The 27,800-nt window shown below is 37.4% G+C and overlaps 1 protein-coding gene across 3 annotated transcripts in view; it reads left to right on the top strand.

The window, feature by feature from the left end:
- Positions 1-6,124: 6,124 nt before the first annotated feature.
- The window catches only part of LOC131683518 (uncharacterized), a 484,216-nt gene continuing 462,540 nt past the window's right edge, over positions 6,125-27,800 (top strand). For 2 of the 3 annotated variants that reach the window (XM_058965558.1, XM_058965556.1), the window contains exon 1: positions 6,125-6,954. The gene's annotated coding sequence lies outside the window, so the exon portion shown is untranslated. The remainder of the gene's footprint in view (positions 6,955-27,800) is intronic. The other variant, XM_058965557.1, reaches the window with a different exon arrangement.

Here is a 27,800-nt window from a genome sequence, read left to right as displayed (position 1 = left end):
TGTTACTGTACACGATTTATTCAAAATATAACAACGACTTAATATTTCTCAAAAATTAATGGTTTAACCATTATTCCACGGCATCGTGAGTTTTTCGTACTTATATATTGCATAACACCGAAAAGCTGATCATGGCGTGAAAGTTTTCTCAATTGTAAGATGAACAAACCAGCAACTTAAATGATCAAATCTCATTCTCATCCATTTTGGTAATGGAACAATTTGTAATGGATAGAGTTTTTTCTCAAACAGACTTTTTTCGACTACAAGTGGGTGAACGAAGACCAGTGAGTCTATTTATGTACGGTAAGCAAACTAGGCTCGATGGCGGATCCAAGACATAGTGTCTCGATCATATACATTTGGAACAACATCAGTTCTCAACTCCTTTCAACTCAATTCGGCAGCTCTCACAACGTCACCCATGTTACGGCTTGGTAAGGCCAAACTGGTGTCGAGGGGGGTCAATTAAGTTTGTCTGGCGTATTCTTGATGGTCACATCATTAGCTTCTGCATTAAAATCGTCAGATAGCCTTAGTTGATTATAGAATTACGGACTTTTTTATAAAATTATTTATATTAGGGTAAGGTGGGGCAAATCCGACCTAGTAAATGGTTTTGGCTGTAAAAAGCTCATTTTACATTGGATCAAGTCGTTTTATACACCAAATTAAAGGTCAGACTTCTGGGCAACTTTCTATATATATAGCATTTTCTTCGTATTTTTAGAAAATTTGGAGATACAAGAGTTTTACGAAAAAGTTCATTTTTGCTGTTTTCAAAAATGGTGGGGTAAACCCGACCGCCTATGTTTTTGGTTGATTTAGTACAAATATTACTCAAATTTTTTGGTTGTTCAATGATAAATAGATGAATGTTATGTTATTCAATTGTAACATGAAGAAAATGGAATTCAATGTCAATCTTGGAATGTCAAAATCACGAGCAGTAGCACGTAAAAATATTCCCATTTGCATCGGAGCAATTGTTCGATGAATACTATATTCATCACGTTTTTGTGTTTTTTGTTTGTAATTATGAACCATTGTGCAAAAAAATAATAAATAATGATAAAAAAATATTTTTCAAATTGATAAATAAACATTTTCTTTGCAAAAAAAGCGGTCGGATTTACCCCATTATTTAGAGGTCGGATTTGCCCCACCGCATCATTTTAGTTTTTTTAAGAAGTAAAATGACTTAGGCATGTGCGCTATTCTGCAAAATGTTTATTAATTTAACTTTATTTATTTCAAACAAAAAATTTCGAGAGTAAGGTGTCAAAAATTGCGTCCAAAATGGCGGCTCCAGAAAAAGGTGTTTTGAAAACCGACCTCATATGCGGGCACGATACAGGTCGTAATTCGTCGTCCACAAGCAGCAAACTAGATCGATTTGGAAGATTATATTCTGTAGAGGCGCCTCAACATAAAAAACATGAAAAAATTCGATATAAAAACAAAACAGCGGCCACTTAAAAACAAAATATCGTTTTTTCGCATGATTTTTCCACTTTGGCCCGCTGTAAAAATCGTTAATGATCAAAATATTGTGATTTTGTAGGTTACAGCGCCCGAGAATGTCGTCTTCTTTTAGGCGGGCAAAATCCGAAGTTGATTGGATTAGTGGTTGAGAATGCTCGCAGATTCGAAAAACCTTGTTCCGAGGAAGTCGCCTTTTTGGACCTTACACTCGAAATTTTTATTTTATAGATAAAACCTTAGTAAACATTTCGCAGTATAGCGCACATGTCTAAGCCATTTTACTGTTTCAAAAAAAATCTTAAACGATAGGTACTTTTTGCCACAATTCTATAAGAGGATCCCCTTAAGAGAAGGGGGAGTCAATTAGAACAATTTTTATAAGAAGTAACACACCTTGGCACCTTTTTAGTAAAAAAGGTTATAGAAGCTACTAATTATTTTAAATTAAGGGGAACAATTTTATAATAATGTTAAAACTAGAAATTCAATTCTATATACTAGAGGAAATGATTGATTTTTTTTAAGATTAGGGTTGGGTTATAAGGTCAATTAGAATAATTTTTCATGAGTGGTAAAGTTGGGCTTTTTTCACGAGTATTGAATCTACCAAATAAGGCCAAAAACACAGGGAGGGCTATTATGCTTCGAGAAGACATTCAGGAGCGGGATAAGTTCTAACATCGGTGTTGTAGCAAGCGTATCCAAAACAAAGCTTCAGGCACACGAGAGCTTAACGGTATCGATTATATATCCGGACGCCCTTCATCAAAAGACTTGATGAACTGAGACGGTGGGTGGTCCAGACGATTTCGTAGCACGGCTCAGATGCGGATCGGTAACACAACGAGTTGCGCGTATTACGTTCGTGCTCTACGTCCTGTATTTGTTAACTACGACAGAGATGTATTGGGAAGAGATTTTGATAGGCAGCAAGTTGCCTACCCTACAAATTCTGACAATTTAGCACACATTTTAACATGATTTTTACCATTCAGGATTTTTTAATGTTTTTATGTGATCGTATTAATAAACCCGTAACTGCGGAATCGGAAGTTAAGCTACATTGAAGTTTAACAGCAGCCAATGGGGATGTTCTAACTGTCATTTGATACGGAGTTCGAGAAAATCGTTTCAGTAAATTCCGAGCAACCGATTTGGATATTTCATTAATATGTTCGCACATACTCATACATACACAAACACTGGCATTTTCGCATCTCTAATTACTGAGTCGAATGGTGCATGAGACTTCGCACGAGACAAGAAGCGTTCTATCAGAAAGTTGGTTTTGAAGCAATTGTTTAACTAGGATTGGGAGTTCCGTTATTGGAAACCGGTAAAACCGTCCAAATATCCATATATTTCGGTATTTTTGCGAGGAAAAAACATTTAAAAAGGGTTCTATTTTATTTTTATTATAGGGCTTTCGAAACACTTTAAAACCGTTTTCACTTGCTAGTGTTTTGAAATTAAGTTCTATTCGTACACACATGTTTTGCGTCACTTTAACGTTTATATAAGCAGTGGAATATAAAAACCCAAAATTGATATTTTGCGCTCTACTGCGTAAACCTATAAAGTTCTAAACTATCATAGAGTTATCAATAGATTCTACAGGTGTAATCAAGAAAAGTTGCTAGAAAGAATATTTTATCTCAGAAGGTTCCTATCTAAGAGCGAAGCTGAAATGTGGTGCGGTCAAAGGAAATTTGAAATGGAAGCAAACAAATGCTGGTTTTTAGGACGAGGTGTGCCAGTTTCATAAACTAAGTAGGACTGTCCAAATGGCACTTTTGGATACCGTGACAAATTTGACCTGGACAAACCCGATCTATAGCAAATCTATAACGTTTTTGATATGCTGAAAACTGGTCACACTTCTGCTGAACATTACCTTATTTACATGTTGAATTATGCAAGTGTACTTCTAAGTACTGAAAAATTCCACGAAGATCCGTCCGAAAATCATTAAAATCGTGACGGACCATCTTAGATTCCGATGAAACTTTGCACGTTTCACCGTCATGGAAGACTAAATATTTTCCACAGGTAATAAGATTATTTTGACTCAAGAGCAACTTTTCAACCAAAATATGATTCAACTATATAGTTTAATCATCAGACCCTATGGTTGAAATATATTTTGGTTGCTTTCATGTAACTTTCAAATGGTTTACAATATCGCCTTCATGTCAAAAAGAAAGTTGCAGGAAAGTTTACGGGCCTTTTGAAAAACCTATTATTTTTGATGGAGAAATGCGACTAACTTATGAAAAGGTCGTAATAAAACAAAATAATTGTGTTGTCAAAACAAAAGTTAAAATATCTCGAGAACTGTTACATTTTAGAAATTTTTTGTTAAGAGCATTTCGATTTAGAATGGCGTTTAGAATCATATTCAAAAAGAAAATTGTATTTTTGACTGCAAATAGTAAGAATTATAAAAATATGTCAAAAGTTGTTGTTAGGTAAACTTTTTTATTGAAAGTTTCTCCAGGATCTAAATACACTACAAAAGTTGCTTTTACGTATATAAAACGATTAACATTAAATTTTTGACATTTTATGATGGGGTAACGCGAATAACTTTGGTTCCGACAGCATGAAGTAACAAGTTACTTTACGCTTGTTCGGACATGCCGTAGACTCAGGTGATTCGCATTTCTAATGCCAAAAGACCCTGACTCCTACGGTAGCAGACAAAAGGTTAAGTCGCCGGTGAGCTCTAAGCTTGCATATATGATCCTTCCACGCTTTTCTAAACTTTCTCCCTTCAACACCTTGCTCTCCCTTGAGTACTATGGCTCTAAATATTGAAAAATATACTTCACCTTCCAGTCCCTTGCTAATTAAATGCCGAAAAAACTGTTGACAAAGAGTCAGTATGGATTCCAACTTAAATGCGAGAACCGATTCCGACTCAATCTTTTTCGGAATTGGTTGTTGCATTTGAGCTGGAATCCATACTGACTCCATTCAGGATTCCGAATCAAATTCCAAATAGTTTGATTGGGATCTAGCTATCTTCTATGCTCTTTGGTCCAAAAAGAAAGTTAGATAAAATGACGACATGCACACTATTCAGAGTACGATTCAAGAACAAAGTGCTAAATCGCGTCAGGGATACCCAAGTAACGTGCGTGGTACGATTATTTTGTTAAAGAAATATAAATCGCAATGAAACCACGTTGAATACTGCGTTGTACTTGTTATTCTTAATTATTTTCTAATTACCTGTTTTTACTGGTTATCGTTTTTTTAATTTTTAATACCGAAAATACCGGTTTTTATTAAATGCCTCGGTTTTCCCAATTCTCATTTATATATGAGAATGGTAAAGATTTGATCTTACCACACTCATAAGCAGCATAGCATTGTAAAGACATTTTGTATTGCAACAAGAATTCGATTTCTGCCTTCCCATTTAGAAAATCTTCATTTCCAGTTTATATGGGGTGCTTCGTCATTGAGGTATTTGTTTGTCAACATCCTTATCAAATCGTGCAATCTATATGAACATTTGTTGCAATTGGGTTATGTTATATGTTAAGCGATTGCGAGAAGAGATGAAGAACATTTGGATAAAAATACAGTATACATCAAATGATATGTGATATAATTATTCGATGTGATTTTATAAATAAAGTAATAAATTTAACTAGATTGAAACAAAGTGCGTTTTAGTCCTTAAATTGTCTGACGCATACTGCAATAAATTTTTATAATTTTCGAATCGCTCAATTATAAACCCAATTTTCTAAACAGACATTAAATTTTGTTCTGCACATATTCGACACGCAGCTGTATTTGTAAACATTTTCAGAACCAGAAAACAACAAATACAAACTAAGTGATAGTAGGTAACCATGATATTTAACCGACATCAATAAGAACGTACTTGACCAAACTGAAAACAATGCTGATGTATAATGTCGCATGCTTCCGCTCTGAGACAATACGTACCGCCTCGCAATAGCTCAAAGAAGTGAACGAATGAATCACTAATTTCATGAATGAATCAAGGGGAGAGAACAAAACATTCCTGCTTCCGAATAATAATTTAGGTGCAAGCAGTGAGACGATCTTTGTTTACGTTCGTAGTTGGATTCGCAGACTATGCGTGCGAGAGAAAACACTCGGAATCCATCTCCGAATCCATCGGCATGAGGCACGTTCGTTTTCCTCTCGCCCTGTGGGCTGTTTGTTATGCTCTATGCTTCGGTGAGCAAAATAACCGAGTTGTGAACGTTTGGATTGGCCTCCCAAACACCACCCACAGCAGTTGGCAAATACATACGGTTTTCGGTGACTACACCGACTAAGTCTCGCAGTGTGATTTCGTTACACATGCCTGCATTTTCTCTTGTTTGGTGAATCGGAGTCGGAATCTCTCGCGCTCGGGGCTTATGCTACGATACAGTGGTTTGGCTTGCTACCAGTCCACTTCACTTCCGCCGAGAGAACATTATGGGTTTATTGTTGGATTCCCTTGCTCTCTCACGAGGGTTCGCATTCTTCGTGATGCATTGACAAATTTTCCTCCTCCTCATCCGTCCATCTGTTCCGCTTCGTGCAGTATACGGTGGGCCAAAACGTGACGGTTTGCTGGAACCGACGTTTCAGTTGACTTCTCGCGGTCGTTGTAGGTGGACACGTTTTCAGCACCGAGCTGCACGGAATTCGGACTACCACAAGAGTGAGCTGGCTATTGTTGTGTTTGGTGATGAAATGGATGAGAGAAGGATTATCTTCCTGTGAGAGTTTTCAGAAGAGCCTCAGTGGAGTGCCGATTCGAGCCAAGGCTCGAGGAAAATCTGTGTGATCGCATTAGTTCAGAGCATTTCTGACACTGATAAATGATAAGTGTAATGTGAGTGAAGCAGTTGAAGCATCGATGTTCAAATGTGCCGCTGCTAAATCGTTCATGGAATTATTTCGCAAACAAAGCGTGTTGAATTTTTCGTCCTGCTGAAGTTTGCTGAGCTGCTAAAGCGGGAAAGCTTTGCAATTGTTAATACAGCTTGGAGTGTGTGAAATTCAAATCCTGACGAGAAATAAAAAAATAAATACAGTGTTTTAGCAGAGCAGATAGCGTACTTGAGATGTATTCAAAGGACTGTAAGTCCAAGAGCACAGTGTGTTATAATTAAATTGTGCGTCCCGCGGTAAAAGGCGAAGCAGACCAATCGTTTATAATTAACCCATCGAAAAAAGAAGTGAAAAATAAGTTCTACTTGCTAGTAGAGTGATAATTAGTGAGCGTGAAATTGTGCAAAAGAGTAGTGAAAACCGAAAGCTATTAAAACAGCTACGGTGCGAAAAAATTCAGCCCAGTGAAACTGAAAAAACCCTCGAACCAGTTGGATTTACGAAAGGAACATCGAATAAATCACTCCCAATGGCAGCGATTCCGTTGGGATAAAAGAACAAAGTTAGTATAATTGTGTCGTTAGGCGAAAAAGGACACGGGTGAGGAAAATAATTGTAATTAACGATAATAATTTTTCGGAATCGCGCTATTTGTACGGTGTCAAATATAAATGGCTTGACACCCTTGGTAGACCCTGAGCGCAGTTTCGAGTTCGCTCTAGAGCCCGTTTGAAGGCAAGAGCAGGTTGCACATGAACATTATTTTCTGGTTAATGTATTATTGCGGCTATTCGGTTTACGAGAGTTTACCTGTGTTAACTAGCTTCCTAATGAGGCTGGTCGCACCTTCTTGTAGCGAACGGGTAGAATGGTATTTTATATACTTATTTGGGACAATACAATAACAATCTATACAATGTTATGAAACAGGAAAATTCTCAATGGGAATAATAGCTTAATTGTGAGACATTCGCCTTTTATACCGACGGAAGGTGTGCGAACATTGAAGCACATATATTAGTTTAGATTATTCTATTCCAAAAAGGACAATGAACCTTATGGATTAGCGAATGTACAAATGTTCCGAGGAAAACAGCCTACAGAAATTGCTAACCGCTGGCAAGCTTACGGTTCTTTTATATTATGGTTTCAAAAACAAAATTCATTTGGTCGTTCTCGTGTTTTTAATATTAATACGTTAATATTTATATTGTGCTTTCGAACTTTCGCCATTTGTTGTACGGAATTTTCTTGTTGGCTTTCTTGCACGGTTTCGCAAAATAGCTGATGGCTGACACACATTTTTTACAGCACGGTTTCTAGAAATAATGCGTATTTTTGGCATGGTTTCTCAAAATAAGTTTTTACTTAAACTGGAATGCACTCTGTGCTTCTCTGTTGATCTGTTATTTGGGTTTATTCGGTCAATGAATGTTTTGTAGATACTGGCACTCAAAAATTAGTGGTGTATAATGGCAGAAACATAACCTTGGGGTTGGCGTAGAACTATTCGTTGGAATAATGTAAAGGTTTATAAAAATAAGTTGGAAATGTTTATCCCAAAACAGTGGATCGTGTTTATGATCCAAATCATTTAAAGCTTAGCAAGTAACTTCCTGAAGGTTTTATCTTAAATTCCACTCTGTTTTCAGTCAAAACGGCAAAAGCGTTTCTTAATGAATATTAAAACGGGTTTTGGAGGAGTGAAACATTACACTAACAGCCAGAGTTTCAAATATTCCAAAGACAACTTCGTATGTTGTGCCTAAAAAATGTATCACATTCGCCTGCCTTCAATCTTATGCGAGGGTACCGTAAACGAAAACATTTTTTTACGCTCCCGTCAATTTTTCAAAATTGCTAAGTGTTTTATAGTTCTATACTTGTTTCATCTAATTGCTGTGTAGTTTATTGAGTGACACTCGCTTGCAAATTATTGTTAAGTCTAAATGTTGTTCAACGGGAGAAACCCGTTCCAAAAGTTGCGAGAAGATTGTACAGTAAAGGCAAGTTATAGTTTTCGAGGCATTTCTTGCGGGGTACCAGATAATGATCAGTATCACCTTTGGAATCGAGCTGCTACCGACTGGATGGATGAGTGAACGGAAATCAACAAAGCAACATCTTGCCGTGTTTCCGAATGCTACCAAAATGCAGTCATCATTTGTGGATGGACAGCAAGTATGGTCTCAAGCGACCGGAGTTCATGAAGATTCGACAACGTTTATTCCTAAGCTTTAGAAGCTTTTGAGCAGGGACGGTTTCACATTTTGGATACCGGTGAGATCGTTGCTAATATTTTCTTTGCATTTTCATTATCCCCAGTTCACATTGTTTCGCCTTTTGATATCTCCGTCATCCATGAAAACTGTTTCGGTTTCTAGCGTTTTCCGTAAGTAGATGATAGGACTCTTATGAAATAAAAACGCTTGTAAGGACGTGGCCAGGTGTGTGGAGTTGAGCAGGTCTACGTCATTGTAGATCGTGGCAAATTCTGATATGACAATGGATATGCTCAATTTTGCAACTCCATCTACGATTTGTGCAGGTGTTCGTGCTATGCTATGGTATACCGAAAACGAAAACATTTAATGCAACGTTTCGTACCTTCTCGATTATTGCAGGAAGTGAAAGTACAACAACCCTGTTCACAATGTAAGTGATAATATTTTTACATTTCTTGCTAAAAAAATGTGTAGGATTAGCTGAAATTTTTTTCGAGACCCGGAGCGCCGATTCTCATATACTCGACAAATGCTGACAATGTCTGTATATGTGTATCTGTATGTATGTACACTAATGTCAAGTCAATATCTCGGCAATAGCTGAACCGATCTTAACGAACTTAGTTTCAAATGAAAGGTCTAACATGACCATTACACGCTATTATTTTTGTGTTTAAATATGTTGTTTAGGGGAACATGGGGAGACTTGACCAGGTTTGCAGCTAAAACTGCATAAATCTCTAAAAAAGCATGCAATCCTTCAAAAGTCAATGAGATATAATGTGCAAAATTATTGTGCGTCTTCATGCTTTTTTGCAGAATTTTTATTTTAATTTTTGAAAAGTTACAATTTTTTTTCTGTGATCGTTTTTTTGGTCAAGTCTCCCCTTCTATTGCTAACTTTGTTTACTAATGCTCAAATATAAAGACTTATGTTTGAGGTGGGATTTTTTATGGCGTGATTAACATTAACAGTAAATACCAACGCATAATAAATATCAGGAATTTTGTATCTTTCTTCAGCTAATTGTCACTTGGCCAAGTCTCCCCATAAAATCTTGGTCAAGTCTCCCCAACATTAGTTATTGCGTTCAATGTCATGCAAATTCTAGTATAACTATTCCAATGTTCCAATTTATGTAAAATCATTTCACTACTTCACAAGGAATAAGACGGTATATTAGTACATTAATAGTAATAAGTAGTCGAGTAGATATGTCCATACAAAGTTTGATAAAAAATTACATCATTTCATGCAAATTTATTAATCACGTAATATTTTCTGTAAGGAAAGGATTTTTCATTCCAAACTTTTAAAATTACCTTAAGGACCCGAAACATGTATAAAAATATTTTTGGATAAATTTTAAGAATCGAATAGAAGACGACATAGCCAAAAATAAAATTTCGCGCTTGGTCAAGTCTCCCCATGCACCCTACTTTCTGAAATATGGGTGATTTTGTCAAAACGTTTTTTTTTACTTACCAATATTCGAAACGAATAGTGAGACCTTTACGCAAACAGTATTGCTTTACTGGTGTTTTAGAGGTAAAACTAAACCGATTTTGAATATCAAGGTATGAAAACATATCTACGTGATTCAAGAAATTCGATTCCGGAAACATTTTGCTGATTATCTAATGAGAGTTGCTTAGGAAGTGGTAAGTAGGAATTCATCCAATATCAAAACCTCAACAGGATGATAGCTATAATTGTCGGTCGCCCCCATCTCCATCGTTCACGGCGACGGATAAAGGATAAGGTAGACGGGAAGTGTTGATGCTCCACCTACTTAACGGAAGGTAGACGACACATCAGACTCTTCCATAGCTGTCGCAGAGTTTGTGGTTTGGAAGGGTATAAGGTCTAGGATTCGCTCCAAGCAAGCGATGCGACCTGTAAAGCATGGGGTTTATTAGGTAGTAGTTTAGCTGGTCTTTGAGTACACGATCACTCGGAAAAGAAAAGATCTTGTTCAGTTTTTGGTTCTTTTTAAACTCTAGGTAGCCAGCTACCGAGAGTATCCTATGTTTTCTAAACAAACGCAATTTGAACTTGACCGTGGGAGTATTGCCTAGAAAAGCTAATCTTATCTGAATAATGGGCTGGATCACTATTCATTGCGAGTTCTCTACGATATATTGATTGTGTTGAAAACTACCGAGTGATAACACGTTATAGGGTAATTTGGGAAGAGATGACGCACAGTTCTAAAAATCAATCCTGCATCAAAGTATACCATTCAATATTTTAATCATTATTATCATTTGCGACAAGTTTCTAAAATATTGTGAAATGATTTTTGTCACGAAAAAAAATCGTTAAATTTGCACGAAGATTTTTTAAAAAAGGTCATTGCGGGAGAGACGCCGCACCGTGGTCACAAACTGAAAAATGGTGAACAGAAGTATTTTTAGCTGATATTTTTGTGATTAGGTGTTTTCAGCGGAGTTTCATGGTGATTACACGTATAAATCGGCTAGCACCTTCACTTTTCTTAAAGGGGTACTACCATTTCTACAAATATTTTTTGATTCAACATTTTATAAATATTTTTATTTCGCAACCTTGTGTAACGGTTAAGTTGGAGTAACTTAATTAATGGTACTATTTATCTACATATTTGCACGAGCTATATTTATCTATATGTTGGTAGGGTTTCCTTAAAAGCAGCTTTTGGCAGTTTGTCCTAACAACGATTTTATATAACAGGTTTGTTCTTGAAAAATTCAATATGAAAAGCATCAATTCGTTGAAATTTTCGTTTTTATTCCAACATTGGCATCACTACAAATCAATGCGTTCACGAAAATTAATGCATGAAACTTTAAAGAATAAACCTAAGTAACTAATACTTAGATACATATTACTCTTTGAAATTTATAGATAAATAGACTGTCCATATTTTCCATTGCTTATGTAATACACGTATACGAGCGATAATAACGAACATTGAAGGAAATTACAAAGGATTGTTGACCTGATGCACGTGCTTGTTAGTAATAACGGAACTTGAAATCAGTTTTATAAAAAACGGACGCGGCGAATTTTCAGTACATATTGACCCGTGATCATCGATACTAGTCAGATAAAAATCTAATTGGGGCTGATTTTCGATCAACTATTTATTTTGACGGTAGCGTTTTCTCGATTAAATCTGTTCGCACCCTCTCATTCTGCTACTATCGACAGCATTCAGTCGACGCCGGTCTAAGGACCAAATGTCATCAATAAACTTAGACTCGCGTGGAGGCATGAGATAGGAAACTTATGAGAACTATGTTATCCCACCGTTTGACGACCAAGAAATTCGATACCGGAAACATTTTGTGAATTAATAATGAATTAACTTTTTCGCAAAAATTAATATGTAAGCTCTCTACAAAGATAAAGAGCAAACATTTTCCAAAGATAAGGTGTTTGACGTTTGTATTAGGCATTACAATCAACTATGAGTTTGATGTTTGATGATATGTGTGATATGTGAATACATATATCCTTATATCCATATATCCTATTAGCAGTGAGGTAATGCCTTTTTATATGATTAATATTCATATTATACTTGTACATTCAACGAGAGCAACCGCCTTTTTGAATCCAAAACTTTTAGTGAAAAATTAGAACAAAAGTAAACACACAATACTTTATGTATTTGATCTTATTTTTCGTTATTTTCTATCATCACCCAACTAAATTGAAGCCGTTTGTTAGAGCAGCATCTGCCATCTTTGTTCAATGCATTGGCTCAAATGGTAGTGTGACTATTTCGGCATTCGATTCGAGTTTACGTGGCGCTCAAACGGAAGTCCGTTTTACTTTTCATAAGTCATAAGACTCAGTCCATTTTACATTTCATAAGTCACATAACGCTTGTCCGATTTAGGTGATTCGCATTCGATAAAAATAACAAAACTTCGTCACTCCTGCCTTGAAATACAAAGGGTCAAGTCGTTGATTAAGCTTGCTCAAATGACCCTATTCCACGCATTTGTAAACTTACTAAACGACTCGGTGAAGAAGCTTTTTGTAGAACACCTCTTAAAAAAATATGATTTGCGGTGTTACCTGCGATTCAAAAACTACTTAACCGATTTCTTTCAAACTTTGCATACACATTTTATGTAAAAAATACCTAACCCCTATGTTGAGATTTAGAGATAAATGTTCAATTAAGTGGTTTTTTTTATTAATATTGAATAAAAATTTATATTTTTCATGAAAAATTCCACTTTTTTATGAGTAAACACTTAATCGAAAATTTATCTCATAAACTCAACGTAGGGGTTAAGTATTTTTTACGTAGAATACGTATGCAAAGTTTGAAAGAAATCGGTTAAGCAGTTTTTGAATGGCATGTAACACCGCAAATCATGTTTTTATGCTTCTAAGCTCATTGAATATTTTTAACCTACACTGAAGTTTTTTTATGCGGGGGATACGTACCGCATAAAAAACCGCATAACTTTGAAAATCTGCATAAAAACGCATAACTTTGAAAATTTGCATAAAAAACCGCATAACTTTGAAAATCCGCATAAAAAACGCATATCTTTGAAAATCCGCATTAAAAACCGCATTATTTTCAAAATCCGTATAAAAACATATAAGGTGTGAAATATTTTTCAATATTAAGAGCCATAGTACTCAAGGAGCATCAAAAATATGAAGTAAGAAAGTTTAGAAAAGCGTGGAGTAGGGTCATATGAGCAAGCTTAGAGTTTCCCGGCTACTTAACTCTTTGGCTTCTGCAACGCAGGAGTCTGGATCTTTTGGCATTAAATGCGAATCACCTGAGTCTGCGGCATGTCCGGACAAGCGTAAAGTCAAAGTGACTCCCCGGAACCGCAGGACTGACCTAGGCACCTAACCGATCAACATCGAAATAACGATTTCGAGAGAAATTTCAATGTCGGGAAATTTCTCCGTAGGAGTAGACTTGGCACATTCCCGGGGACTAGTTCGAGTAGATCGGGAAGTAGTACCGGCAAATGGTTGCTGGGGCGCCTGTCAACTGGAAGTCACCCTCCACCCAGAATCGCAGGACCGACTTCGGCAGCTGCCCGGGTAGTATCGGTTTCGGAAGATCTTCCACTGCCCGGGAACTCTTCGTCGGAGTAGGAAAGATCCACCTCGGGGACTATTCTGGTAGTCAGTAGCGAATCACCGGCTTGAATCGTCGAGGCACCAGTGAACCGGACGCAATCCTCCACGCAGAATCGCTGGACTGACCTCTGCATTCTGCCGGACTGCATCGAGGGAAGAATAATGCGTCCGTCACCGGTTGCGGGAGACATTTTTTCGTCGGGGAACTCTCCGCCGAGGTATGCTAGCTCCACCGCCGGGGACTACGTCGAGTAGCACCGAACGCGACAAACCACCAGTATAGGGTCGTCGGGGCACCAGTGAACCGGAAGCCACCCTCCAATTGGAATCGCTGGATCGACCACGGCACCCAACTGGTCAACGTTGAGAGGAGGGCATGTAGAATATCATGCCGTGCAGGACTGATATGGTGGTTATGAGAGCAGCGAAATCTAGCATCTAGCAGCTAGACCTGAAATCAAGTGAAGTGCAATTGGCACACCTCCCTCCGAAGTAGTCATTTCAAATGGAATTCGGGGGATCAGGCAAATGTCGGATTTCTTGGTTGAGTTTAGAGGAGTAGGGTTCAGAGTTATCTTCTCTGTTCAGAGTCCCTCACTCTGGCACACGATGGACGAAATCGGTAGTATGGTCTAACTACTGAACGTGTGCTGGGTCGGCGCTACATACACACAATACACACACACATAGAGACTTTTTTCCGATCTCGCCGAACTAAGTCGAATGGTATAAAATATTCGGCCCTGCGAGCCTCGGCTAAAAAGTTAAAACTGCTACCGATTACATAACTTTTATTATGAGAAAGGTAAAAAGATTTTCAGTCACTTTCTGTTTTTATTTTCACTCTCATCATGAGTGCTCCCCATATCCTTAACACAAAGACTAGTAGGGGAACTGGGGGTAAGCCCGACACCCTGGGTAAGCCCGACACCCCACGACTTTTCCCAGATATCAATTTTTAAATCATACAATAATGACAGGATATTATTAGTACGATTATTTTGGGCATTTCGATACACATCGATGCCGTATAGATTCGTTAAACGTCAACAAAATAAACAAAACAAGCGAAAGCAAAGTTGATGCGCATTTGGATGTTATTTTTATTTGATACATTTTAAGGTTTCAATAACACAAAAGCTTTAAAAATGACCAGTTTTTGTGTCACACATTCTATTCTACTCTCCATATCGTTATTTGTGTGAATTGAAGATAAGTTTGAGTATTTCAATACTGTTAATTGAGCATTTAACGAAATTGTGCGCTGTTGGGGTAAGACCGACAGTTTGTGGGTGGGGTAAGACCGACACGGTGTTTAGTTGATTGGGTTCGTTTTTGAATCGATACAAACGACTGGGTATTTGTTGTGTTCAATTAGACTATAATTACGTAATGTTAATAATTGAAATACACGGAAACTATGTTTTTTGTCTTTCTTTATCAGTATTGTCTAAAAGCCGACCAAAAAATTAAGAATTTAATTGAACGTGATTCATAGTTATATTACAAACAGAAACGAAAAATATAATCTAATATGAGATTTTGAAATGATATTGATGAAAAATTTTCATTGGCCGCCGGATTATTGATCAACAGTGTTCCGAAAAATCACAACACGAACCGGATAGCTTACTACGAAGCGTGCGTCACTTTTAAGTGAATGAGTCCTAGTATTAGCGTATATAATCTGCTTGCAGAACAGCTATTCTTACTTAGAATGGCTATACAAGTGGCAATTAGTCTCGAAAGAATTACTTGAGAAAACGCGTACCATATAAACCATGCGTTAAACATTATTTATTCATAACACCACGCATTCGAATGCTCTTCCTTTTGCTACGCGATGAAACTACAGAAAGCATGCGTTTGCATCACACATACTCATATACACTTAATTAGACTTTATCACACATACACAATACAATTTTAATGGAAAAAATTTGACAAAAAGAAAGTTCAAAAGGGGGTCGCTCTTGCCCCTTTGGGGTGTCGGTCTTACCCGCAGCGTTTTTACAATGTCATTTTTCTCCATTTTTTGGCAACCAATAATTTTTAATGAATTCAATTTTTTGAAATGCTGAAAAAATTATATTTTGTTAAGAACCACCTAAACAAGGATTATGCATAGAATATAAAATTTTAGGAGCTTTGTGGAATTTTAGAAAAATTATTGCGCTTATGGTGTCGGACTTGCCCCGCGGTCCCCTAACTAATAATCTAATATAAAAATATGACTATTTTATGTCTTTTGTTTGCGCATGTGCATTCTCAAGGATCTATCCTTCGATAAAATTCGCTTCAGGTGATGCCCTAAAAACTAAATGGAGGCTGCATAAAAAGAAGCGAATAACTTTGAAAATCTACACAAAAACTGCATAACTTTGAAAATCCGCGCAACAAAAATCGCATAACTTTGAAAATCCGCATAAATAAAAACCGCATAAAAAAGACTTCAGTGCATTTACAAAGTAAATTCAATGAAGTGTGTGTTTATAGATTTCAAACCGTTGATCATAATATTATTCCTATCGCTACTAATATTTTGTTTGCAAATCCACCTATATAAGTAGGTTTGTTTGCTTTACACTTGTAGTCAGTAACATGTGCAATATGTAGAACTTCAGTATAGACGAGCTTTTATATGACGGATTCGATACTGCTGGTGACGTTATAAATTAAAGCGCACAATTCCAAGAAATTTTGCTAGAATTGCATACCCATTAAATTGAAATAGTAATGTCCAGGCGATGTCCATAGTCCATCGATAGGCTGACAATTGCCGAAATTCCTGGAATTTTCAGTATGACATTATTAAACGGAAACCATTATGTAGGGGGAACTGTTGTGCATAGAGTACATGGTTACAAGTCTAACGTATTCAGCCTTATTTTGCATTACGATGAGTCGCTGTGTCGAATGTGGTTCGTATTCTCAATAACGACAACAAAATCAAACGGGAGCCTTCTTAGATCGAACCACATTCGTTCGAAAATGTGATCCGTCGTAATGCAGAATAAGGCTGATTTTCTGTTGAATATTTCGAGCAGATTTAACTATGGAGCCAGAAAGATTATTTCTCGACAAACATATGATTAGGGCTCAAAAGCCAAATGTCAAAATTCACATTACGTAGTAATTCTGGAGAAACCGTTACTACCCAGACACGGTACATAGCAGTCAACGAAAGAGAAAACTTTTCTTTTTGCCTTTCTCATATAGAAAGGTTATGCAATCACTCTGAAAAACGTCAACCTAATCCCGGCCCGGAGGGCCGGGTGTCATATCCCATTCGACTCAGTTCGTCGAGATCGGAAAAAGTCTGTATGTGTGTGTGTATGTATGTATGTGTGTGTGTATGTGTGTGTGTATGTGTGTGTGTGTGTATGTATGTGCGTATGTGTCAAATAATGTCACTCATTTTTCTCAGAGATGGCTGGACCGATTTGCCCAAACTTAGTCTCAAATGAAAGGTGCAACCTTCCCATCGGCTGCTATTGAATTTTGGATCGATCGGAATTCTGGTTCCGGAATTACGGGTTTCAGAGTACGGCCACACAGAAATTTCTCTTATAAACTATAGGAAAAATTAAAAATAGAATTTTTATTTTTGATGCTAAATGTGTTCAAGGTGCATGAAACGTCGAGATTTGATGCAAACTCGAAAAAAAAATTTGACTACGATTCACTTTTTTGGATTTTGGCACATTTTTGCCTTTCTCATATAGAAAGGTTATGCAATCACTCTGAAAAACGTCAACCTAATCCCTAATTTTTTTTCGACTCGTTTAGGGTTTCTGGATTTTAACAGAGGCGTAGTTGATGGTTTACGGAGAGGGGTTACACCCCCCCCTCTACTGTTCGCGCCCCTCCTTTAAAAATCTCCTTAAATCACCCCTCAGACCACCACCCCATCCAGCCCTCATACCCCTCCCTTTCAACCCCGTCATCTTTAAACCACCACTGTATCACAAAGCATAATAATTTAAGCTGGGGAGTCGTTCGTTCATGGGACTTTCGCCCTCTTCACATACCCAGCCCCGCATGACAAAATGAGTTAGCAAGCAGATAACATTGATCTAATACTGATTAGGCTAATGGAGTATGATATTTTTTTGTTTCAAGTGTTTCACCGTCGACACGTAGCTCATCAAGTTCGTGGCTGGCATGACATTGTGTATAAGTGCAAAGTGTACTAAGAATGTAATGGACATTTCCACAATTATGTTGAACATAAAAAGCCTCCGTGCCATAGTTTAGAGAAATGAGAAAGGCACAATTGCACCGCTAGGTGGATTAAAACAGGTTTTTGTTTGCTATAAACGGTTGTACTGGGCGATTAACGGTTCGTCCGGAATTTTCCTCCAAAGTGTATTTTGACAGTTGGCTTTTGAGCCCTAATCATATATTTGTCGTTCTTTCAGGTATTGATAACAAGATGGTGCTCTTTACTTCATCACTTATTGTTTTATTCTTCCTCTGGTTAGAATTATAATAATTATGTAAAGACACGATAACATCCGAACCGACTAAAGCGATGCTATGTACAACGCACTCCCCTACATCTATCTAGCTAGTAGAAAGTAGAAATGAAATATTCACCGTATAGCCGTCAACCATTGTAGACAACCGGGCACCATCCTAGCATCGCGGTATCAGTCAATGCACTTTTCCTTGATGACTGAATGCAATTAAATAAAAAAAGAATGTTACTATTTTTCTTTAAATATTTAATACCAGGCAAAGTAGCAAACGGGTTCCAGGAACTAATTTAATTTGTCATATCATCGTTTGATAAATTTGATGTTTGTTCCATTCCTCAGAGACCAAGGTGCTAAACAGAGACAGCTAAATATTGAATAGACGAAACCAAGCTTTCATGCTTGACAGCTATGGTAATCAATTATGCGAGCAAAATTCAATCAAACACTCCTGTCAGCCGTAGAGATTGAAGGTGACAGATAGCGAGTACGCGTTACAGCGTCGTCCTGGTGTAACCAGTCAACCGGTGAGGGCTCAGTCACAATCGACGTTTCTATTTTGTTTGGATTTCTATCGTTATAATATATGTTCTTTAAGAAATTTAATGCTAACTTAAAACCCCAGCAATATTGGTCGTTCATTTCGGTTTGATCTTTAAAAGATGGAGGCTGTTGTTTAAATTATTGTCGTTTAGGATAAAACTGTGGCAAATCAGGCATCCAGCGTTCCCTTCAATTCATTGGCCATGGAAAACTCATTAGATGTTCGATAGTGGTGGGGCGGCAGTTCAAAAAATAAGAAGAAACGAAGTTTTCTCATTACGGGAAAGTTTCGGCTCGACTAGGAAATGGACTTTTGCGACTATATCGGTAATCGGAAAATAGTGACTGCGGAAGCGTAACACGTTTTGCCGGGAAGAAGAATAAAAACGGAATTAAATTAACCAACCACGTGCTCCTGAGAAACTGGCACGCAAAAGTGGCAAAGTTTTCCTAGGCGGAAAAACGACCGTTAAGTTCACCCTGAATGAGTATCAGAAAGAGACCATGACGCTGGATTGTTTTACGGGAAGGGGAAATGGAAGAGAAAGAGAGACAGAAATGGATGGAGAGAAAACAAGATAGCATGCCTTCACCAAAGGAAGCCAAAGCATAAACCACTACCTCGAAGTTTGAAAAGAAGCTTCTTTCACTAGCGTGCTTGGACTTGTATCGCCAAGGGGATATTTTTTGCCAATCATTCATATTCTTTGTCGACTTGTTTTCTGGCCTGTCGCGGTCGATTATTCAATACGTGCTAATTTTCCGTAGCTCATCTTGATAAGCTTTTTGTGTCATATTTCCCCCAAGTGAAAAGTGCTTATGCCGAAGCAACACTCAATTACCGTAATCCGGCCCTTGAAGAGAAGATGGTGTCATTAATCAAACTAATCATTATGCTCGTTGCTGGATTGGCAGAAAAGCATCCCAAGATTTAGATAATGAGCTGTGCGCTCAGAAGTTTGAACGACTCTGATAATCGTTGATCAACAATATTGACCTTCATCGAAAAATCATTGGTGCAAAAAATAATACAGCCATATTGATCTTTTTCTAGAAACCCTGAGTGAGTCATCATATTTTACAATTATATTTGATATGTCATCATTTTTGCTCTAGTCTGGCAGTTCACTGGTCTCAGAAGCCACTCATCGTATGTTCGAGCCATAGCCAAGAAGGATTCTTAGTGGTTAGCTGGATCGTAGAACTAGCTTAGTTTCGCAACGGAATGTAGTACCAGGGAATCGTATTTTATGTCATCATAAACAATATCATTGAATCCCAGAAAATTTGTGAGCAATTCTTTGAGCATAAATTCAATTATTTTCATTGTTTAGATTCGACATGAGATTTTCTTAACTAGGTTTATGATCTCATAATGAGGGTTGAAATCTAGACGCATATCAAATACTGTATGCTGCAATTGTTCAGGGGTGCGTTAGCCACCTTCATATTCAGGTCAGAATACAAACGGGAATTGCTTCAGAAGTGCGCTTCGTGATGTTACGTTATCTGATGGTTTGGCTTCGGAGTGGAAATTGAAGGTCAAGGAATGTAATACAAAGGCTTTGCTTTTACAGGCAGACATATTCCACACCCGGGAATCTGGATTTTCTGGAAACGGGTGAATTCAGCTGGTTCATTTATTCAGGATAATAGAGTTTATGTTCCTGAATCCAAAACATTATTATGTGCCATAATCGGTTGAAAAATGTCATAGTTATGAGCATTCCACTTTAGCGGATTCCCGGGTACTCTGTAGTGGAGCTTCCATTCCGGGAATTAATTTCTTTTCCAGGAATTAATTTTCCGGGATTTTCGGGCTTCTCGGTACTCCAGATTCCTGGGTATTTATGTTTGTTATTCTCAAGATTCGGAAATTCCGAGAGAAAAGTTTTTCCGAAAGACTTAGTTCTGCAAAAGATATTTGGGAGAAAATATCTCGATCAGTAATAATTTTGGAGTAGGAAGTAATTGCCAATAATATTTTGAACTCGTTTATTGATTATGTTTGTGTTTTTAGGGTACCTATATAGTCCAAGCCAATACTAAAAATACCAATGTTTTCTTGTCAAAATCCCGCCGACCGTTGCCCCGAAACATTATTTTATTATAGCGTTTTCCGAGCACGAGAAAATAACTAGTCAATAACCCGAGTAAACTATTTTCTGGTATCATACCAAAACCTAGTATTAATTGATTATTAATACCTCATTGAGGTATTAAGCAGGCATTGAAGAAACATTCTTCAATACCTGCTTAATACCTCAATGAGGTATAATCACGGTGCCTCTGGTAGAAAATATTTAGGCAAAAAAAAATCAGTATCGCTAAACTTCTCACTAATCGAAAGCTTAGATGCTCCTCTTTCATCTGAGCATAACCTTGAAATGTTCTATCGGGGGATCTAGAACATTTATTTTTTTTAAACATTCGGGCGATGATTTTTTAGGTATTTTTTTAATTTGTAGCTCAAAACAGATATCTCCCATTTTAGGAGGTTTAATCAGTGAGCACACACTATCAGAGGAACGGATTTTTAAAGTTAATGAAAACCTTCGAAGACACCATTTAGCCAGTTTCGCGTTAATAATTAGATTTTTTGAAATCAAATTATTTTTCTTCGAAATATATTTTTGCTCGGGGTTCCTATGTAACAGATATTACATTCAAAATTCTATCATTGTTCTATGGATTCTTCGTACAATTTTATCTCAATTAGATTTGTTTTCGTTTTTAGTTTCGTTGAAAGTTACGAGTTTAATCACGATCGAAAGACTCTCCCTTTAGAAACACATCAAATCAGTGGTCCACATATTAGCAGGGATTGTAATTCTCTCTCACTCACGCGCAGTGATGTACCGATGGGAAAAATTCCATCTTCCCGGGTTTTTATTTTTGGGTTTTAACAGGGTTTTTTCCCAAATCATTTTAACCCGAACGAAATATGGGTTTTTTCGTTTTATCGAATGTATGAGGTTCATTTGATGTTTTTTAACCTTTGGGCAGTCGCGCTAGTGCACTGAGTACACGTTGCTCTGAAAATCTAGCGAAATCGTCTTAGGGCACCAGCGGCTGCTCGTTCAGTGGGCCATAAGTGCGACTTCCGGACGGTTCAAGAATCTTGCATTTACATTTGAGAGACCGAAAATAAAAGTCGCAAGGATAAAACATACTTTGTAGAACCCACTCCAGATATCTTAGCATGTAAAGATCGAATATTAACATCAAGCGTAAAAATCGGACAGAGATCCTTGAGCATGAGAAACCGCTTAGAATATTCTCATCCAAAAAAGTCGGCAAGTATGAACCTCCAGTATAATTCGCTCACAGGAAATTCCGTACAACGTTACATTCAAGATTAAAAGATGGATAAAGAAAAGTCCTTTGTAAGAACCGGATATACTTTTTTACGATTTTTATTCTATATGACATAATCTAAAAGTTCCTGTCCGATTTTGAAACTTGAAGTTCAAATCCAATTTTCACATTCTAGTATATTTAAAACTGGTTTTACGACTTTATTTTGGTCCATTCCATATTCCAACTTGTTTTATATAATACTGGGAACAATAGTCATTGTTACTCTGACTAGTGAAAATTAGAATAATCGTGTGATGCCAAAACTACTTTTATTCTGCTTGTTACTCATTTTAGGGGTTGCTATACTTTTAGCGAAATAAGGTAGGTATTCACACAAAATTTAGAAAATACCTATTTAGTTCGGTGAAAAGTAAAAGTGAGTAATATGCAAAAACGGGAGTGGCCTTGACATTCGTATGAACAGTAATCAGAAATTTCACAAATCGCAATCCAAATTCTTTCGGCATCAACTACATCAGCAACAGTAGAAAAAATATTTAGTACGTTTAGGTGCATTCACAGTGAGAAACGCAGCCCAAAACGTGTTGAAAAGTTTTATCACTTATTTAATCACAATATTTGTAAAAAAAATGTTGGATCACCGCTATAACAATGATTCAATCGAGGAAAACCATTCAGAATTCATATACATGTAAAACTTTATAACAATAATACTCATAAATAAAATAAAAATGTTTGGATAACAATACATTAATGTTCAATTACTAAAATATCAAAAATTTGCAAAAAACCCAATCTTCCCGCGAAAAAACCGTTTTAACCGGGAAAAAACCTTGGGTTTTTTCCCTAAAATTATAAAAACCCGATTTGGTACATCACTGCTCACGCGAGAAGTAGCTTATCCGATGTCCAACTTTTCCGAGATAAGATGAGTCGCAAAATTCTCCGTCTCCACAAATAGCGTGAGAATGATTTTCCGGATAAAATTTATTTGACTTTTTCCTTCTCACCGGAGAAGGTGATAAAATTTTAATTTCGTGAAAATCAATAAAAACTTCAAACAAATACACTTAATTACAAAGAAAAGCGGCAAAGAAGTATGATAGACTTGTTTTATCGTGTTTTGGAATAACGACAGCAAAGCAGGGAACGCAAAAAGGATACCGTGATAAACTCATTTACTCATTCTCCGGCTGTTTTATTTATCCAAAGAAATAACACTTTGTATTTATCCGGAGAAGTTGTGTGAGTGCCAATAACTTTTCGTGTGAAAATGTGAGTTTTTATTGTCGCAGTAGCAAACTACCCGGGCGCATTTACTCATATGACCGATAAATACAATGCCTGCATATTAGTAAAAAATAATATTGTCCGCAAAATCATTTCATGTTCTGTTTTGTAGTCAACGAGAAAATGTTTGGAAGCAGCAGGGTGTTATCTGTTTTTATGAATTGTAAAAAATTGTAACGTTTTTACGTAGTAGTATTGTCAAGGCAAAATACAATAATAATATAGTGTATTCATCGCAAAATCCAAGAGAAAATATTCAAAATTTCAACCAATTTCGGAAGGTTAATTCACAAAGATAGATTTATATATTTATATAGCATATATTAGGAAGTAGGAAACAGATACTAGGCCAATGTTCTTATAACATATGTACTAACAAAAACTGTAATCATTCAAGTCGACATACATAAAAATGACTTCTCGATCAAAGGGATGCTCGTTTGTGAAAAAAGTTCTCTAAATTTAAATATCAAACAAAAGGTATGTAAACATAACTATGTAATTGAATTCAACGAACAACAATATAAACAAATACATACAAATGAAAATTTATTTGGTGATACCAATTATTCATAAAGGTTAAAAAATGTTGGTTTTTCAGATCATAGGTATTTATTTTGCTAAAATGTTCTGTACCCTTAGGGCGAACAATTAAAAACTTGTCTCATTTAAAAGAAAAGCAGGATAGTGAATACATTAGTGATATTAATTTGTTTGTGGTAATATTGTTCTACCGAAGACATAAAATATACCGGGTGAAAATATTATTCAAATTTAAAATATGAATTAACGCGAAATTGGATAAATGTCGGTCATTAATCATTGTCTTCAGAGATATTTATTAACGTAACAAGTCAGTCTAGTTTCTACTTCTGCCGCAGTCAGACGTACAATCGAGCCAAGTGAACAACAGGCCTCTCGATCTAGTGTGCATTGTCTCGAGAACAAAGGAAACATCGGATTATTCTTGTCATCGTGAGTAAAGTTGACGAAAAAGCTCTACTCCGACCCAACGCTGCGGTCGTTGACTTTAAATTTTGTTTAAAACGACCGAGTTTTAGTGAAGTGGAATACCTTCTGAACGTAAAAATGCAACTTAGACTTACGGAAGTGTTGTACCTTCAGTATCATCATCTTCGCAGTGCAGTGTTAATATCACGTTAGCACAAGCCGAGCGTTTCGTTTTGGAAAACAACTTAAAACACGTGGTTGAAAGTGACAACGTTGGAATTAAGATTCCTGTATATATTGAGAACGATTATATAGATGTAAGGTTATATGACCTATCACCTCGTACCTCTCCTGAGCCAATTGCAAAATGCATGTCGCAATACGGAGAAGTAGAATCCGTTACACCTGATACTTGGAGAAACTTCTTCCCGGGTACTCCTAACGGCGTTTTTGTAGTGAGGATGCGGGTTGAAAGGCCTATACACTCCTACTTGACAATAAAACTCAAAACTCACGGAACTACAATTATGCAAACTACGCTATGCACCCATGAGGGGCGAACTCCTACGTGCAAGTATTGTAATCAGACAGCTCATCATGGACAACCTTGCGCGGAAGATGCAGAGGAAGACGCATCTCAACCGATTGCCAACTCTAGATGACCAACCCAAAACAGAGTTTTCAATACCAATGTCTGAACAACAAACGGTGGCCAAATTTGTGGCAGCAGTTGCACAGACCATAATGACAACCACAAAAGAAGCATCCAGTACCGCAAAATTAACTGTAAGCAACATTGGCAAGGATAACAATAACAGTGACGGATTTACGCTGGTCAACAATAAATGCAAGAAACAGGGGAAAACATCTGATCGCGGACACCAACCCGGCTTCGACCTGGACGTGAAAAACAAAAAAGAATTAAATGATCCCCCAGATGCAGATTGCCTGCAAACCCCGCGAAAGAAGGTCTCCGCTCGCAATAAAAAGTTGCGCGCACGAGATCCAGTATTTCAATAATATCTGTTTATATTTTTATTTTTACATTTGTAAATATATAAAAGATCCACGGCTATGTTAAGCTACCGCTATGAGCCGTGTCAAATAAACGAATTATATAAAAAAACATAACAAGTCCCTCCTTCTAATACTGAATGTCTAAAGATTGATCTCTCTAAAAGTGAGATTCTTCTAGGAAAGGCAGTCTTCAATAATAGTCATCAAAGCGTTAAGAAAAATTATCGTTCTAGACCCCCCGATAGAAAATTTCAAATTTAGTCTCAAATGAAAGAGGAGTATTTAAGCTTTCGATTAGAGAGTACTTCAGCGATTCTGATTTTTTTGTATAAATATTGTTCTACCAAAGACACCGTGAATACCTTATTTTAGTACTATTTATGTATTCTAGTGATTTTTACAAATACTAAATCAATACTTTATTCAATACCTCCATGCAGTGAATTTTGTTATTGGAAGGTTGGAAAGGTTTTATTTTCTCGGGTATTAAAATAACTCGTTTCATTATCAAATAGTTATTCGTAGTACATGTCTCAGTTATTATATCAGATATTTTACCTCTTATGCAAGGATTCTCAATACCTTATTGTGGTGTTCAAGTATTGGGTACAGTATGCCTGAATTTGGTATTCTGAAGTTATTTTCTTCTGCTAGGGTTGCAGTACGCGGTAGTGTTTTTTATTTTAATAGCTAGATCATCTCCAAAAGATTTTGAAAACACCAAAAAGTTACGAAAACTGCATTGAATGATCCAAAAAATCGATAAATTTTTGTTTAAAAAATTGAGATGTTTGGGTAAATATATCCACTTTACAATGATTTGTATCAATTACTAAAAATACTGCAAAAATCACGAAAATCACTGATTTATACCATGTTTCATAGTTCATAGCCCATTATTTGTTTCTGATATGGTAACAAAGCGCAATTTTAATTCCTTCCAGGAGAAACAATACGCCAGTAACAAGACCTGTAATACGCTTGAACTGAATGAATATTTCCATTTACCTGCCTGTGTAAGCTTTCATGAAACAGTCTTCATTTGAAGTCCGGGAGATGGAAGGTAATAGCTCTACCGCACAATGAACGACTTATTACAATAATAACGCGTACAACTGAGGTCCCTCTCATATAAATGGATGATTTTGCTGGTAAGTCACAACCGGTAAAAACTATCTCTGGGCTATTAGCTTGGCCCCGACTGAATATCGTCACACCATGCGGAACAAAGCCTATCGATTTAAGCGACTTGTCTGCGCCGTCTATCGTCCAAGCTGCTTCACCGGAAAAGTTCTGGTTGTATCTGTCCGGTTTAAACCCGTTAATTACCGACAGAGATATACAGCTGGTGGTATCACGTTGCCTAAACTCTTCGGACCCAGCTGTCGTTCGCTTGGTTCCCAAAGAAAAAGATATCACCAACTTGACATTTGTGTCCTACAAAGTTGGATTTTGTAAGTAGCAGTTTGCCCACTACTAGAGTTCTGATTGCCCGGCTGACCCTTCTTTTCAGGGCGGCCTAGGTGCCTCTACAAGAATTTCGGAATTCGTACATGAACAAAAAAAGGTAATCAAACAAAATAAATTAACAAATTTACCGGCTTTTATTTCCTCTGCTGTACTGTGTACTGGCGGATTTCGCCGATCTGCTGCTACTGTTTGCGGGAATGCGGGCGGTTTCTTCTGACCGGTCGCGTTCTCCTTCGTCGTGTTTATTCGCTGCTCCGGCAGCAGTCCTTGGCTGTTAGCTAGGGAGGTGAGCTTGGCTCCTTTGTTGGAACCTCCCTAGCAAACGTTGGCGAACTTCCGCCGGGTCCACTCACTCCCCGTGAATGGTAGACGCCGCAGTTACCTACCTCAGGAGGAACCTTTGTCCGCCCTGCTTCGATCTCTTTTGCGATTAACTGTGGAGGAGAGCTAGGCTCGTTCGACTGATCCTCCACAGTGAGAACAGTGCTGGTGTCACTAGGGTCCTTTTTATTTAGCTTTCGATATCCGGCGACCCAACACCACAAAACACTGAGCACCCGGACCACTGGCCGGCACTTTCGGCGGGAATCTACCGTGGTTCCGTGAATTCATTATGCTGCCAAAAAACTGACTCCCTCGGCCGGGTTAGCTGTTCCCTGCCTCGTTACTGCGACCGTCCCTGGGCAATGTGCACCAAGTGCGGTTGATGCAAACAACACGATACGAGTGTTTTATCAAAATACGAAAGGGCTGGGAACAAAGCTCGAAGATGTATATTTGGTTGTTATGTATGGAAGCTAAGACGTTTATATTCTAACTGAAACCTGGTTGAATGACAAGATAAACTCATTCATTCACTGTATACCGAGTTGATCGCAATGCCACTAACAGTACCGGCTCGCGTGGCCGTGGGTTTCTTGTGGCTGTTTCGAGCACTATCGTTTCTTGTCGGATTGCGGAAGGAAGATTTTCTGCCATTGAGAATGTCTATGTGAAACTTAGCAGAACATCTAGAAACTGTTTCATTGGAGCTGCTTACATACC

This window comes from Topomyia yanbarensis, chromosome 2 (genome assembly GCF_030247195.1).
Source record: "Topomyia yanbarensis strain Yona2022 chromosome 2, ASM3024719v1, whole genome shotgun sequence".
In the NCBI taxonomy this organism is placed as follows: domain Eukaryota; kingdom Metazoa; phylum Arthropoda; class Insecta; order Diptera; family Culicidae; genus Topomyia; species Topomyia yanbarensis.
Note: the sequence above shows the minus strand (reverse complement) of the source record. Positions and strands in the feature narration are given on the sequence as shown.